We start from the raw sequence: 15201 nt of genomic DNA on the forward strand, positions 1-15201 counted from the left end.
CCCAAATTCCTCAAGCCCTTGGAGTGCCAGTGCTCTTGGACGTCAGCTTCCGTGCAAGGCAGCCCCTCCCCGTACGCTCGGCTGGTTTCATTTCGCCTCCTTCCGCTTTCCCTTATTAATCCACGCGTCTCCAATAACTCAGTCAACACTTCCTCCTGCAGAGCTGACCTCCAGCCCTGCCATAACCCCAGATCCACCCACAGTTTCTTAATGCTGCCATTAACCAGGCACATTTCATGTTCTCCACACGGATGTAGCCCTCACCCACTTCCAACCCCTCCACCCATGTCCCTGGCTGTAATTACCCCAGCCCTCGTTATCTAACACCCAACACAAGCCTTGGGGCTGGGATCAACTGTTTGTTTGGCTCTGCAGTGTCACACACCCCAGTGGTGTTGTATAAATAAATTCCACAACCTGTTGGAGCCTGAGCTTGATCGAGACTTGAATTATCCCAGTTCCCAAGTGACTGCTGCAAATACCTTCGCTCACTCCCCGCTCGCTTTACGCAATCGGCCACCAAGGCAGCTCCAGGGCCAAACACCACGCCAGCCAACTGCTCCCACAGAGCACCACTGCACAGAAAGCAACTTAAATCCCTCCACTTTTCAATATAAACTGCAGATTACAAAGGGATGAGACAGGCAGAAGCACACAGCTCTTAGAAATGTGCCTCCGCTTGTCACCGGAAGGACAAATTCCACGTGCCAGTGTCACCTCTCAGCCACCAAAGCAGCCAGGCTTTGCCACAACCCTGAACACTCAGCAGGTTACCCGGTCACAAGCCTGAAGTACCAGGGAGGATGTGATTCTGGAAGCAACTTTGAGCCAAATGGATTTCAGAGCAAAATAAAGCCAGCAGGCTTCATCTCCATGGAGCTCCTGCAACACAACATAGCCTTAGCAAGTCACTCAGGGCAGAGGTCTTTCTTATTAAGTACCTAGTAAATTCAGATTAAAGTCAGACAGCTTTTCCCCCTCCCTCATATAAAAATCAGATGCTATCCAGCTCCAAGGAATCAATCCAGCTCCTGCAATAAGAAAAACCTGCTCACAGCTACATGACACCACACACGATCCACAGGATTGTGGCCCTTCAGGTACTCATTAAAAACCTTTTCCCTAGAAAAGTCTCCAGTAACCATTCGCCTTCAATTCATTTTCTGCAGTGAAGATGGATGGTAACCAAGTACTGGATATGGAAGCACGTGAGAAGTCCCAGTGCAGCCCTCCCAGGTCATAAACACACCAGTGCAATCCCATGGACATTGACCAAGTACCCACCTGCTCCCATGTGCTGATTCCAACATCAGAGGGGCCATCAAAGCCCTGAGCCAGACACCAGGAAGACAGGAAGGAAGCACCAAGGCACTCCACGACCATTAAAAAGAAAACAGAAGCCAGAGAAGAGCCAAGGCTGGGTGTATGTGATGGTGTTTACAGGTGGAGGAACTCTGGCCACTCACAGCAAGGAGCTGTGCTTTGCTGATGCTTCCTGACTACCCAGCCAAACCTCCTGTCCATAGGTGAGTCCCTTTCCACCTGGATTACCTTTGGAGCAGCAAAAAAGACATCACAGCCCATTTTTTGGCTTCTTTTCCCTACAAAGTCTAGGCATCCAACCTCTTAAAAAGGCAGCATGGCACCTGTGCTCCCACGAGACTCACATCCTAAAACCTTCTCCTAAACAAACCATGAGCAGAGAGCACTGTGAGCCAACACCCCCAGCAGGTGGGGGTCAGGCAGCCCTGCCAGGTTACACTTCAGGCTAGAACCTCATTTTTATTCAGGCAACACCAATCCAGCCTGTCAGCCTCCTGCCCCTGCAACATCAGGGGCCAGCAAGGCATTCGGGAGTCTGATCAGCTACAGACTCTCAGGAAAAATGTTATTTTCCCTCAATATGAATAAATGAACGCCTCTTTTCACAAAGAAGGTGATGCAGCCCATCTCATTCAGTAAGTCACACTGTTCCTACCAAAGCGTGGATCCACTACAGTACACAATGCACAAGTTGGTTTGCAAAGCATGTCTGGGCCTTTCCCTCTGAAAGCCACCTTAAAAATGTAAAACTCAATTAAGGGGGCCTTGTACTCTTTAATCCTTTGAAATTCACCTTATTTATCCCCAGAGCTTAATGCTGCAGTTGGATCTACACAATCGACCAAGTTAGAACCAAGCCTGAACTCACAAAACTATTAACTTTTACGAAGTATATTACATTTTCTTTCCCAAAACGTTGAACCTGCTAAGAAATAGCTGCCTTAATGCATTCCCATCCTCCCATTGTCCTGGAGTGAGTTAGCAGGCTTGCAGCAAAACACAGGGAGAGCCAAGCACACTCTGCCTCCTGGCCAAGCAGAGCCTGCAAGAACAGACCCCCTTTGGGGCAGCGACAGTTGAGGTCAATTTAATGGGAAAACAAACTACTTTTCCATTCAAGTCCAAAGCAGAGACAAAGAATTTTATGTGGCTCAGATTGCACAGTCAGCTGTCTTTTTAGGAACGGATCAGATTTAATGGTTCTGTGGCAGCCCAGAAAAAATGAGCCTGAAGAGAGTTTAAGGTTTGGCCAGCACTGCACTGTGCAAAGTCCAGGCACTTGTCTGGGGTGCTCTTGTGGCCTTAAAATTGGTACCTTCAAGTCATCATCATCAACAGCAGTTCCAGGTATTTCATGAGACCCTGGCAGAGGTTGCCCAGAGCCTGGAAATGTCCAGAGCCAGACTGGATGGGGCTTGGAGCAACCTGGGATAGTGGAAGGTGTCCCTGCCCACGGGAGGGGGTTGGAATGAGATGGGCTTGAAGGTCCCTCCCAACCTAAACATTCTGGGATTTTATGATTTCCCAGGGTTCAGCTTGGAATACAAATTCACTTGTACCCCATTTCAAAGAAAGGCAAAATCTCTCTCCCAAGCTCTGCCTGATAACTCTCTTTTGCATCACGTGGGCTGCATTTAGCACCATTTCTACACCAGAGAAGCAAACTGAGGCAATGCTTCAACGTGACCACCCTCACCACAGGGACTCGTATTCTGAAGCAGCAGAGAAGTGCTCAGGCTCTTTCACTTGACTATTTCAGGGCCTAACACAGACAGAGAAGCTCATTAACATGTATTGCTATGGAAAGGAACAGAATCCAAACCTTCACTGGTTTATATCTAAACCCTCTGAGACATCTAATGTCAAAGCTAAACAGATCCTCACCTGGCAAACATTTGGAGAGCCTTCAACTGAAGCTTCCAGGTAAGGGAATGCAGTACTTAAGGATATTTTTGCTCCATACACTGGGGACATACCTCTAACACAAAGCCCAGAGAATCATCATGACAGCTGCAAAAACAACTTTTGTCCTGGCTAACACTCACATAACGAAATTACAGTTTCACTCCAGGGAAAAAGGAAAAAGCACTTAAGTTTTGTTTAGATTGAAGTGCTGTGAGCCACGCCACTTATCTGCTATCAGAGCAGATTGCAGGGCTGCTCCGATGATTATTCTGTAATGAAGTAACTGGAATTGGAAGGTATGCAATTAGTCCTATCTCCTCCTCCTCTGCCACCCCCCTATCAAGAAGAAAACCAGCACAGACGTTATCACCTCTCCCTGGAGCTCTGCTACCCTCATCACTTAAAATACCCACAAAGCAAAGTAGGGCTGTCACTTACAAGCTGCTAACAAGCCTGCCTTGGCCCTGACTGGCAGCAAAGGTGATATTCTCAGCATCTCCCCAGGAGAAAGTTACAGGGTTACCTAATGGGATGCTTTCTCAGGTACCCACACACACATATATATTAAGCTTAACATGCCTGCATTTAGCTATTTTAGTAAAAGCAAACCACTTTTGAGAGGGGAGACAAAAAAAAACAACCACTGCTGCTCCTAGTAGCTTTAGGTTAAAGCATCTCTCAGTAATCCTCCTGGGCATGCCCAGTGGGAAGGGAATATATTAAACTCAGGACACAGGTATCACTTGCTGGCACTCTGGGTAGTTTGACTGACTCCAGCCTGGCTCATTTTACCCGGGTCATTTACCTTTCCTTCCCCTAAAGAGCTGTGCTTTATGTCTGCAAAGTGGGATGTTGCAGCTTTCCCATAACTGCAGCCAAGGGATGGAAGATGCAAAAAGGGCCCAGACAGCCCACAGCCAAATGGAAACTCAGTGAATCTCTGATCCCAAACTGCAATTCTGACAAAATACAATCTGACATTTATTCAGGCTCAAAAGCTCACTCATCTCTTCCCCTCCACCCCAGTGATACCCGTTGGTCTAATTAAAGACAAGGCTTCTCTCAGCAGCCTCTGCCTTACACATATCCCAGGAAAGTCTCTCTACCTGTGACCCAAGGAACACAGGGGAGAGCTAGGAGATAGGGGCCATTCCCCAAACCCTTAAAAAGAAAATAAAAATATAAATATTAAATTAAAACACCCTTATAACCACCATGAAAGCAGCATTAACAAACTTGTTCTGTATAGGTCCATTAGAGATGCAACAATTTTCACTCAGTGAAATTCACTCAGTTGAGTGACTTTCACTCAGTTTTCACTTGTTCCTCAGCAATTTCTTTCCTAAGTTCTTCCCAACTTCTGAAAAACATTTTCCCAAAGAAAATGGGCCATCCCTGCAGGATGCACTGGTGCCTTCACTTTGCTGGATTCAGTCAGGTCAGGGATGAAGCTGTGTTAACCTCACAAAATCTATACACAACCCTTCCCTCTGCTTCATACATCTACTGATCCAAAAAGAGTAAAAAGGGCTAAAAAAAAAAAAAAAAAAAAAACAAAAAAAAAAAAAAAAAAAAAAAAAAAAAACCTTTAAAGGCAAGAAGAGTGTGCAGAATGCTGCAGAGACATTTGCTACAAAGGTATGTAAACTGCTGCTCTTTATCCTACAATTTACCCCATGGCCTCCAGCTGACACATCAGCTGACACCATCTTAACAACCCCATAAGTAGCTAAAGCTGAACAAAGCAATCATCAGAAAAACTGGTTTAGTCCACTGCTGGTGGCATCCCATGTCCTCTCCATGGAGGAAGCATGACTCAGGCTGCTCTGGGCTCCCATCCACAGCACAGGGCTGCAAAGCTGCGTTAAAAAGAGAATTCCCAGTCACTTCTTACCAAAGTCACGTCTCCAACTCCCTTCTGCTGAGGGACCAATTCGAAGCGAGTTGGTTTATATTTTAATATGACTACATCTGCAGTCCTACTGCATCTAAAAAAAAAATTCCATGAGCACTTTAAGAGAAATACAGGAACTTCTTTTTTTTTTTTTTTTTCATTTAACACCATGGAAGATGGATTCATTGCTATCAGTAATCCTCCCACAGCCCCAGTTTCAGAAGCGGCAGCAGATTCACAGAGATTTCAGCCGCAAAAACAAGCGCTCTTTGCATCATTTCATTCATCTGTTTATTAAGATCAAGTTACCTCATTTAAAAAAAAAAAAAAACCAACAAAAAAAACCCAAAACACAATAGTAGAGTGTCATCCTTCTTTAGAAAGGAAATTAAGTAAAAAAACCACAAGGAACTAACAGTCTGTCCCACACCTGTTGGCAAGCTCTGGTGCCATGATGGATAAATGGAGGCATATAAACTCATTTTCAGGCAACAAGATTTAAGGATTTTTTTTTTTTTTAATAGAATTCCCTTACCAAGTGCCTCAAGGTACCATGTCTTGCATGCCCTCAGTGATCAGCAGTGGATCCTCCTCTCCCCAGCATCAGGACATGTACAGGAGGTCAGGAAGGGAAACCAATAGGAAAAATCACAGCAGACATCATGGCAAAGCCAGAGCTGCCTTTCAGCAGGAGAAAAAGGGGCAGTTTTGCATGTACATTTACAGGGAGCTTGTCCCAACCTCAGGAGTCAGGGTGGGAAGAAGCACAGAAGCTCTGAAGACATAAAAACATCAAGAGGCACAACACAAGAGCAAAGGCTTCATGATGGAAAGGATTTTTAGACTTTGCAATAAAGGTGAAGCTCAGAACAAAGATCTCAACGGAGAGTTTCATAAACTAAAAGAGAACTGGGGTGCTCTGGAAGCGCATGAACATAATCCACAATGCAACACCAGCCACTATCACTGATGCACAAGTCCTGCTTGAACCCAGAGCCCAAACCCTTTTTTTTCAAATATAGCCTCCAGTATGACACAACTCAGAGAGCCAGACCACAGGCACAGGCCATGAGCTTGTCTTTGAAGTTCAGATACACCAGAAAATTACTTCACCTCCCTAAGATGCAGAGGGGATAGTGCTGCCTTTGATGCTACAAGACGTTTTGGTCTTAAGCTGCCCAAGGACTTCAAGTTGCTCTCTGGGCTGCAGCGTGGCAACACCCAAGCCTACACATACACACGAACATAATTATGCCTGGTCTAGACTTGGGGGGAGGGAAATAAGGAAAAAAAAAAAAAAAGAAAAAGTATTTTCAGTGATGTTAGCATGCAAAGAAAATAATAGTACATACAAGGAAACCTCTAGGGTGACTTATGAAGAAGATTTTATGCTTGGCTTTCTGCCAATTAGAGAGTCTGGCAACATAACCCCGTTCATCCCGAGGAAGAAACTGCATTTTTTAAGTGGTCAACGGAGCAAGAGGGATGAGGAAAGAAGGACAAAGACTCGAGAGTGCAACAGCACAGAGCAACACAGAAAGTTACTGATGGTACTGAGACAGAAAGTGGGCACAAATAATTCAAATTTTATAATTAATCCAGTCTATTGCCTCCAAAAGAAAATCAGCATGTAACAGCTGACTCCGAATGACAGCATTCCAATAAAGCAGACAGTATTTTTTTGCTATAAAATTCCAACTGCTTCAATATTTTACAGATTATCCGCCTCCACCGACTGCCAACCAGCAAAATCAGCAAAAGGTGGAGGTCACAAAAACAAAAGCAAACCAAGTGGAAAAGGCATGGCTAGACACCTTGGGAAGCTGAAAATGTGTCAAAATACTGCCTTTGTGTAAGAAGGAACATTTAGGAGCTATCTGCAACTATGAATTTACATCCAAACTCTTTGGAGCTTAAAAAAAATTCACATAATAAGACCAGCTTCTACCAGGATAAGGACCAGACTTGACATGCCCCAGTTTCCCCAAGGTTACTTTTGGAAACGCATCTACTCTTAAAATATTTCAAGTGCTCTTCTCACACTGCAGAAGAGCAACCAAAACCTACCTTCTAATTTTACTTTTTTAGAATTTTTTTTTTGTTGTTACAAGAACTTAACTTTAACACTTTTTTTTTAAATCTGAATGACAGAAGGAATTGTGTGTCACATTGCAGGCTGAAAGTCGGTGGAAATGGCAGCAAGCTGCTGTTGCTTATATAAGGTCATTGCAAGGAAAAGAAAAAAGAAGCTACTGAAGCTTTCAAAATCAAACCCTGTAAAACACCAAAACCACAAAATGAACCAGAAGTAGCTTAGGAGTTGCTAGGGATGTTTAAAGTTAATAAAAATTCTAAATTAAATGGCTGCCGCTTTGGTTTGCCAAAAAATTATGCAAATTTCCAAAGTTCATACATAGTAATTAGCACAGCAAAAAAGCAGGTCCCAAATAAGTGATGAAGTTAGCCTCGCTCTTATTTCTCCAGCAGATGGAATTAGCTATGTGTGAAGCTAATTTTTTTGCAATTGAAGATTAAACATATTATCCTGAATATCAATTCTGCAAGTGCAGCACATTGGAGACATTCATGGAAGAGCAGGAATATGCAAAAGCCAGCCTGAATCCTTCCCTTCCATCATTCTCAACAGGACACTGAAGAGGCTGGGGGAGGGTTCACATATTTAAGACATCGTTTTTCAAACTGATTGCTGACAACTGGGCTGAGACAAGTTCTCTCAAAGTACATTTAGAGTTAATAGTCCAAACAGGTTTTTCCAAAGAAATAAGTCTGCCTCCGACTAAAAATACATCCTCTCTTGATGTGCTAATTGACAGATCACAAAAAGTCACCCAAACTGCAAGTCCAAACAACATGTGTCAGCACAGGCTCCTGGGTTTGCCCATTCCCTCAACAAAACCAGGTTCAAAGGTGTGTCCACCACACACCGTGTGATACAAATTCACCTTTTCCATTCCTATTATGGATTTGCCCCTGACTTCACACTTAGAAAGACACAACCTTCCCCTCAGCCCTGGAGCTTTTCAGCAAGGGTTGAGCCTCGTGTGTGCCCTTGACCAAAATACTCCACCGGTGTTCCGTTTTCTCAAGTTAATTTCTTGACCTCTGCAGCCCAGAGTTCCTCTCAAAGACTCTGAAAGACCCAGCAGTTTTTCCTCTCTTGTCAGGCTGCATTTTATCTTCCTTAGAACAGCACAAGCCATGAAGGCTCATATCAACACATCCATCCAGTTTAGGGGGCACCACCCAGGAGTCCTGAGAAGGTGCAGGCGAAAGGCAAGCAAAACCAAGTTACTGCACTAATCACGAAGAGAGTGGATCAGCTTCTTCCCAAACACCAGCTTCCAACCAGAAAACTGGTAAAAGAAGTAAAAAGAAACTACAGGTCTCTTCTTACATGAATAGTACTTTCAGGCAGCCCAGAAGAGATTTCTAGAATCTCTCTCTGTTAGACAAAGAAAGCAAAACTTCCATAATTAAAGGAACATAGGGAGGGGAAGGTAAAGTTTAATGTTAATTTCAAAGTCGACTAAGCGACACCCTGGATTGAATACTATTAACCAAAATTGTACAAGTTAAAAGTGGATGTACTGAAAGCAGCAGAAACCCTGCCCGCAACAAAATGAGAGTTCTCTTACAAAAATACTTCTGTGGCCAAATGAAACACTGAGTTTAAATAAGAAAGCAAGCACTTACACCTATCGTGCTCTCCCCCTCTTCCTTCTCATCCAGGGAGTCTCATTTATCTCAAAGCAATCAAAAGAAAACGCTTTGATTTTTTTTTTAAGTCAGAAAAGTTGCAGAAATTACAGCCCTGTCTGGCACGAACAAATCATATTTCTGAAACCAAAAAGAAGATTCTCCGAGTTAGGGGAAGGGCAGAAACAGTCCTGAATAACTTACTTTGCATAGCCCGATTCCTGCCAAAACAGTCCTGTAAATCCCATGGTAGTTCAGATAATTTTCATTCTTAGAGGAAAGAAAAAAAAGCTAGATTGTACATTAGCAACATTAATTGTGTGATATGACCTGAATGATGCAAGAACAAGTAGTTAAGTGAACCACAGCATCTGCTGAATTTTTAATCACTAGTTGTTTTGCTGCAAGGCAGAAGAGCACTGTGTATCGGCTTCCAAGCCCTGCACGGAATGGCACATTAGGACAGCAAGATTTGAACTGGCAGGAATTCTGCCTCCCTGCTACCCAAATGCCATCACTTCGCTGGGAACTGCAGACAGAGCAGCTTCTAAAGCAGGATTATTTTTTAATCACACAGGGAGAAAAAAAAAAAAAACCCTATTTGCTGCACCCCAAGATAGCAGTCAGCCATTTCTAATTTTTTTTTTTTAAAGCTAACACTTTATTAACAGCCATTTATGTGTCTCTCTGTAGAGTTTTTTTCTCCTCCCCAAACAGCTCTAAGCAGTCATGTGGCTGCCCAGCAGCAACTTGCTACCAAAGAGGTGGTTGAAGCTGGGATGTGTAGGAAGGTGATCTATGTAAACATTCCTATTAGCCCTGTACTGCAACAGGAGGAGCAGCTGCAACATGTTGGGGCACACCTGAGCTATATTTAATCCATCTCTCCCTGCCACCCATTGCAATGATGCTGCAGACACCCAAATTCGGACAGCCAGGTCACGGAACCACTGATGCTCACCCTGTACCTACACCAGACAGTCCTGCTGTAATTTCTCTTTGGGTGTTTGACACCCCAAAACAGTTAAACAAACCAATCACCGTGCCTACAGTGCTAAATACAGCTCCAGTTATGCTCTAGGCATAAAATTGCAACAGCAGGATTAGCAAGTGATACAGCAAATATTCCCCTTCCACAATAAAGACCCAAAAAAAGGAGAAAAGTTATTTGGGGAATAAACACTAAATCCACAACTACCATGTGAATTCCAAACACAAGTCCCACAGTCACAGGCAGAATCTGAACTAGGGACAATTATTCTGTTTCATATTTTAGGGGTGAAAAAAGGACATCTGAAAAAAAAAAAAAAAAGAAGGACAACATTCCTACATTAAAGAAAGACATACTGACTTTAATAGACTCTAAGTTTAAAAAGTTAATAGAATCAAAATAGCTTAGAAAACAAGGCCAGTAAAATATGGTACAAATAAAAGTGGAGCAGCCACACATACCAAAGCAGCATTCCTGTGCCCTCCTTCCTGCAGAGCTTACAGAGCTGGGAAGAGGATCTCTAACCCATTACTTCCACTACACCAGTATTTCCTTCAAAAGCTCAAATCTATGGATAGGAACATCCATTGATAAATCCAATGACCAAATAATCCACAAGAGACAAAAAAATCCCAGCAGACAAGGGCAAGAGAGATGCTTCCCAGGCTATATTATTTTTCATGACAGGTTTAGGATCAGTCCTGTGTCTTCCTTACAGGCTCAACCATCAGGTCCAAGAAAAGCTGCTCTCCTCTCTGAAACCTGCAACAGGAATATAGAAATGTGCCCTATCTGCTGGGAATGCAACAACCTCTGTGTGAGGATTATACCAAAATGCTGCTTTGCTTATGCTACAGGGCAGCAAGAAGTGAAAATAACACGTGGTGATGAAGGTGTTAACACCTGGAACCTCAGGGAGTGTTAGAACCCAGCCATCCACTACACAGTGCTCACCTTCACATCACCCAAACCTAAGCTGGCACCTCCACACCCCAAAACCACGGGAGCTGCACACCAGCCTGTGAACACCGTGATAAGCAACCGCAGCACAAGCTTCGAGATGAGCTTCCAAATTTAAGAGACACAGAAAGATGTTTTATAACCTCTAAGACACTCAGCTGCAGCTTAGCACTTAACAAGCCACTCACAATTCTTCACAATCCTTCTCCAAACGGAGGAAAGATTTTAAAGAGCATTTAGTGCAAGTGAAACATCCCCAGCTTTCTCCTCAGCCTCTGCTCGCTCTCCAATTAAATACGACAACTTAGTCATACTGAGCATGCAGGATGATTTTAAAACAGTGGTATTAAATCAAATCCCACAACTTTTCACAGCTATTAAATTGTTACTTTGTCATTAGGAGGGGAGATTTCGATAAGCACGATGCAATTAACAGACAGTGCCTTTGTTACCAGGCTGCTCGTGATGAAGCCCAGGCTCCTTGACATTCCATTTCTTCCCCTCAAAGGCTCTGTGCCACAGCAAAATTTATGGGTTTTAGCATGTAAGAGGTGAATTGGGCAGGTTACCTTCAAAATCAGTCAATAAGGCCCTTTCACTCAGGCTGGGGGGAGGCGGGTGGCTGCTGGAAAGCAACACAAGGCGCTCCCTTCCCCCTCCCCTCAGGACCCAAAAATGCTGCGTTCAAAACACTCCCATCCCCTGCAGCAAGGGATTAGCCATTTATTAAAAAGGAATCAAAACACTGTAAAAGGCTCCCAGTTAAGATTTCAAGAGGGGGGAAAAAAAAAAAAAAAAGAAAAAAGAAAAAACTCAACCAACATTAACACCGGGAGAACCAGAGCCACATCAGGAATTCTTCTGGGCACCGAAGAACAAGCAGCTCAACACACAAGCAGGATGTCGTTCGTCCCAAAGATGCTGATCAAATGGCTCAAAAGGAGGTCAGAATTAGATTAATTCTTTTTTTTTTTTTTCCCCTCAGTCATTTTGCTGCCTCCACGCTGAGCAGTAACAGCATGCACAACCGACAGGCATTTAGACTTTGGACTTTTAAGACAACTACCTACCTCCACGCTTGTTTTTTAAGGGGTTTTTTGGCTCTTCTCTAGGGGTGACAGACAATTATAATGGCCAATTATGTAAAACCTTTCATCCGAGAAAACACGAAGCACTACGCAAACACTCATTAAGACTCTCGGCTGGAGCCTGCGCCGCACGTTCGCCTGTTCCACAGCTCCCTTGGATATCTCCAGCCACCAAAACTGGACGCCGAGCGCTGTGGCAGGGCCAGGACAGCGCCCAGCAGGGCAGAGCCAGCCCCTGGAGTACTTCCACGGCCTCGCAGGCGGGTTTTACAGCCCGCACCACGCTCCGGGCTGCTGCGGCTCAGCTTTGCAGCCCCATCCAAGCCGGTTCTTTAAAAGCAGAGCAGAGACACGCGGCTGCTGGGCGTTGTACGAAGCACCTCGCAGGACGAGCCTCAGAGCCACTTGTCCGGCTGACCCAAGCAGATTTTTTTCCAACTGGGAGCCGCATGGCACAAGTCAATAACCTCGGTTTACTGAAGAAATTAAAAGCTACGCTTATTGTTTCGAGTAAGGCCTTGGAGGAAGTAATTCCGAGAAGAAATCACTTCCACTGTAATTGTACTTTTAACCTTTCCTTAGGTTCTTACGCCATCCCCACGTGAAGGCGTTATTCAAGAATTACCACAGTATCTAATATTGGGACACCATGTAAACGTGTCTCATTAAAGCTCTTTTCGGATCACTGTTTATGTTTAGCGAGTTCACAACCCCTCCCTTCTGAAGGGCGGCTGATCGATGCATGAACCACGGGGGGAAGCCGTGCAGAAAAAAAACACAACGAGGAAGTGATTGCAACTCAGGAGACCAAAATTTGGGGGGGGAAACACGCGGTTTGGGGGGGTGGGGGAGAGGGTTGCTTTTAAAAGAAGGTCCGCGAGAAGACTGACCCGCAGGACGCGGGGGGAGCTCGGTCTCCGCGGCCACGCGTGGGACGGGCGCGTTACGCAACCGCGTGGGAGCGGGGATGCTCCGCGCCCCGCACGGTGACCGGGGACACGGCACCGCTCCCGGGAGAGCCGCGGCAGCGCTGCCAGCCGCGCCGGGGAGCGAGCACCACAAAACCCCCCACCCCGGGAGGCCGGGAGCGGGGCGCGGGCGCTGGGGGAGCACCGCGGCCAGAATAAAGCGAGAGGATCAAATAAAGCCAAGCGGAGCGGGGACGCAGCGCGGTGCCCTCGGCGCGGCCCCGTCCTGCGGGCGGCAGCGGCCCCTCGGCGGCCCCGCAGCCGCCATGGCCGGCGGAGCGCGGGCGCTGCGGGCGGGCCCCGCTCGCCGCCCGCCGCCCACCTGCCCGCACCGCGCCGAACCCAGCGCCCACCCGCCCCTGCCGCGCCCGCGGGAGCCTACCGGGAGCGGGGCCGGAGGACGGGCCGTGGCGGAGCCGCCAAGCTCGGCTCGGCTCGGCTCGGCCGGATCCCCCCTGCGCCCGGCGGCGGCGGGAGGAGCCGGGCGGCCGCGCCAATCCGGGGCGGAACGGGGCGGGACGCGGAGCCGCCGGGGAGGGACGCGGAGCCGCCCCCGCGCCGCGCCAGGCACCGGCCGCTCCGCCGCGCCAGGCACCGGGGGCTCGGCTCGGGGCGCTTCCCGGGATCCTCGCTCCTTGCGAGACCCTGTTGGAAACCAGCGAGTTCCAAGGCAGCCCCCGGCGCTGGCGACCCCGTGGCTCCCCCGCTCTCGCCGGTGTGCCGGGCTTGCAGCTCACCGATGAGGTTTAGCCACCAACGTGGCACTGGAAGCCACGGGGGTGCAAGTTCCCAGCCCGCTGCGGGGCACCGGCAGCTTATCAGTGGATTTAGTCTAGTGATAACGAGCTAGAAATCTATAAGGTCCTCTACAGGAGGCCAAAAAAATCGTTCGATAAACCTCCTGGCTTAGAAACCTACTGAACTCCCGACTGCAGGGCCAGAAGAATCACAGAATCAATTAGGTCGGAAACGACCGCTGAGATCATCGAGTCCAACCCATGAGGGAACGCCACCCTGACAACCAGATCATGGCACTGAGTGCCACGTCTAGTTTCTCCCTAAACACCTCCAGGCATGGTGACTCCACCATCTCCCTGGGCAGTTCATCCCAAAATAGCTGCAGGGAGGTCACTGGGAGTGTCTCTCCTTACTAGAACCCCACCAGCATGGTGCCAGCCTTGTCAGCTTGTTTTGCCAATGTTTCCTCCCCAGCAAAATCACTAAATACCCTTTGCTGTCATCTGGCCATGGCAGAGGAAAACATGAGCTGCTGTTCCTGCTGTAGATGTATCCACAGCAGTGGTTTGTCATGCAAGTGTCATCCCAGCCATCTTCTCTGTGCAGTGCTCAGGAAGTCTCAGCCTGCGGGGAGAAAGAGAAGGGCACTGGAGAAATTCTCTGAAACCAAAGGTATTGAGAACAAAAGACAAACACACTGGGAAGGCACTGGGAAACATTGGGAAAAGAGGAATTGAGTGGTGGCATCAGATGGTAATTTGAACCTAAAAGGGTTTCTACAAGAAGGAGCTTCCCCTCTCCTTAAATGATTTTGGCACATCGTTTCCACTGAGATGGAAGCAGGCAGCCAGCTGAAAAGGCCTGGTTCCTTTCCAGCCCAGGGAACAGCAGAAAGCTGTTCAGAGGATGTTTGGGTCGGATATCAGGAAACGCTTCTTTCCCCAGAGGGTGCTGGGGCACTGCCCTGGCTCCCCAGGGAATGGTCACTGCTCCAAGACTGCCAGAGCTCAAGAAGAGCTTGGAACACGCTCTCAGGCCCAGGGTGGGATTGTTGGGGTGTCCTGTGCAGGGCCAGCAGTTGGTCTGGAAGAATCTTGTGAGTCCTTTTCCACTCAGGATATTCCACGACCCAATGACTCCCTGACCTGCTGGAGGACAGCACTACTTTCTCTATACACTGCTGAGAGGAGATCCTTGAGACTGTTCCCAAGCTAAAAGCAGCGCAAGTGTGTCAGCACAGCACTGTGCCGTGACAGTCCTGATGAGGGGCAGAGCTCATTAGCCGAGGCCCAGGATCACATTCACACGGTGTCTCAGATGGCTGAGATGAACCTCCCAAAGTCTCTGGAGGCCCTTTTGACACTGGCTGCTGGATACAAAGCGAGGGTGGGAGGGAAGATGAAGGTAAGTTGAATTGCTGAAGGTCAATTATTAGATCAGGACAGAAAACAGCCCCTACTGTTCTCACCCGTCCAGTGCTTTCTCCACTGGACTGTAACAAACCACAGAACAACAACGAGATTTCGCTTCTGCTGACACAGTGGTTTCCTGTGTTCCAGGGGAAAATTCTATATTTTAGTATAGGACCAAATGCAGATGGAAAAAAAAAAAAAAACC

The 15201-nt window shown here is 46.9% G+C and overlaps 1 protein-coding gene across 6 annotated transcripts in view; it reads right to left on the reverse strand.

Moving 5' to 3' along the window:
- FBXO34 (F-box protein 34) overlaps positions 1–13325 on the reverse strand; it is a 39751-nt gene extending 26426 nt beyond the window's left edge. For 3 of the 6 annotated variants that reach the window (XM_066189092.1, XM_066189089.1, XM_066189090.1), the window contains exon 1: positions 13229–13325. The gene's annotated coding sequence lies outside the window, so the exon portion shown is untranslated. Of the gene's footprint in view, positions 1–11860; positions 12044–13228 lie in introns of those variants that run through there. The other 3 variants (XM_066189096.1, XM_066189095.1, XM_066189094.1) reach the window with 3 other exon arrangements.
- Between the last annotated feature and the right edge of the window lie 1876 nt (positions 13326–15201).

Source organism: Chamaea fasciata, unplaced genomic scaffold, assembly GCF_029207755.1.
Source record: "Chamaea fasciata isolate MVZ Bird 193981 ecotype frontalis unplaced genomic scaffold, bChaFas1.0.hap1 SCAF_7, whole genome shotgun sequence".
Taxonomy (NCBI): domain Eukaryota; kingdom Metazoa; phylum Chordata; class Aves; order Passeriformes; family Sylviidae; genus Chamaea; species Chamaea fasciata.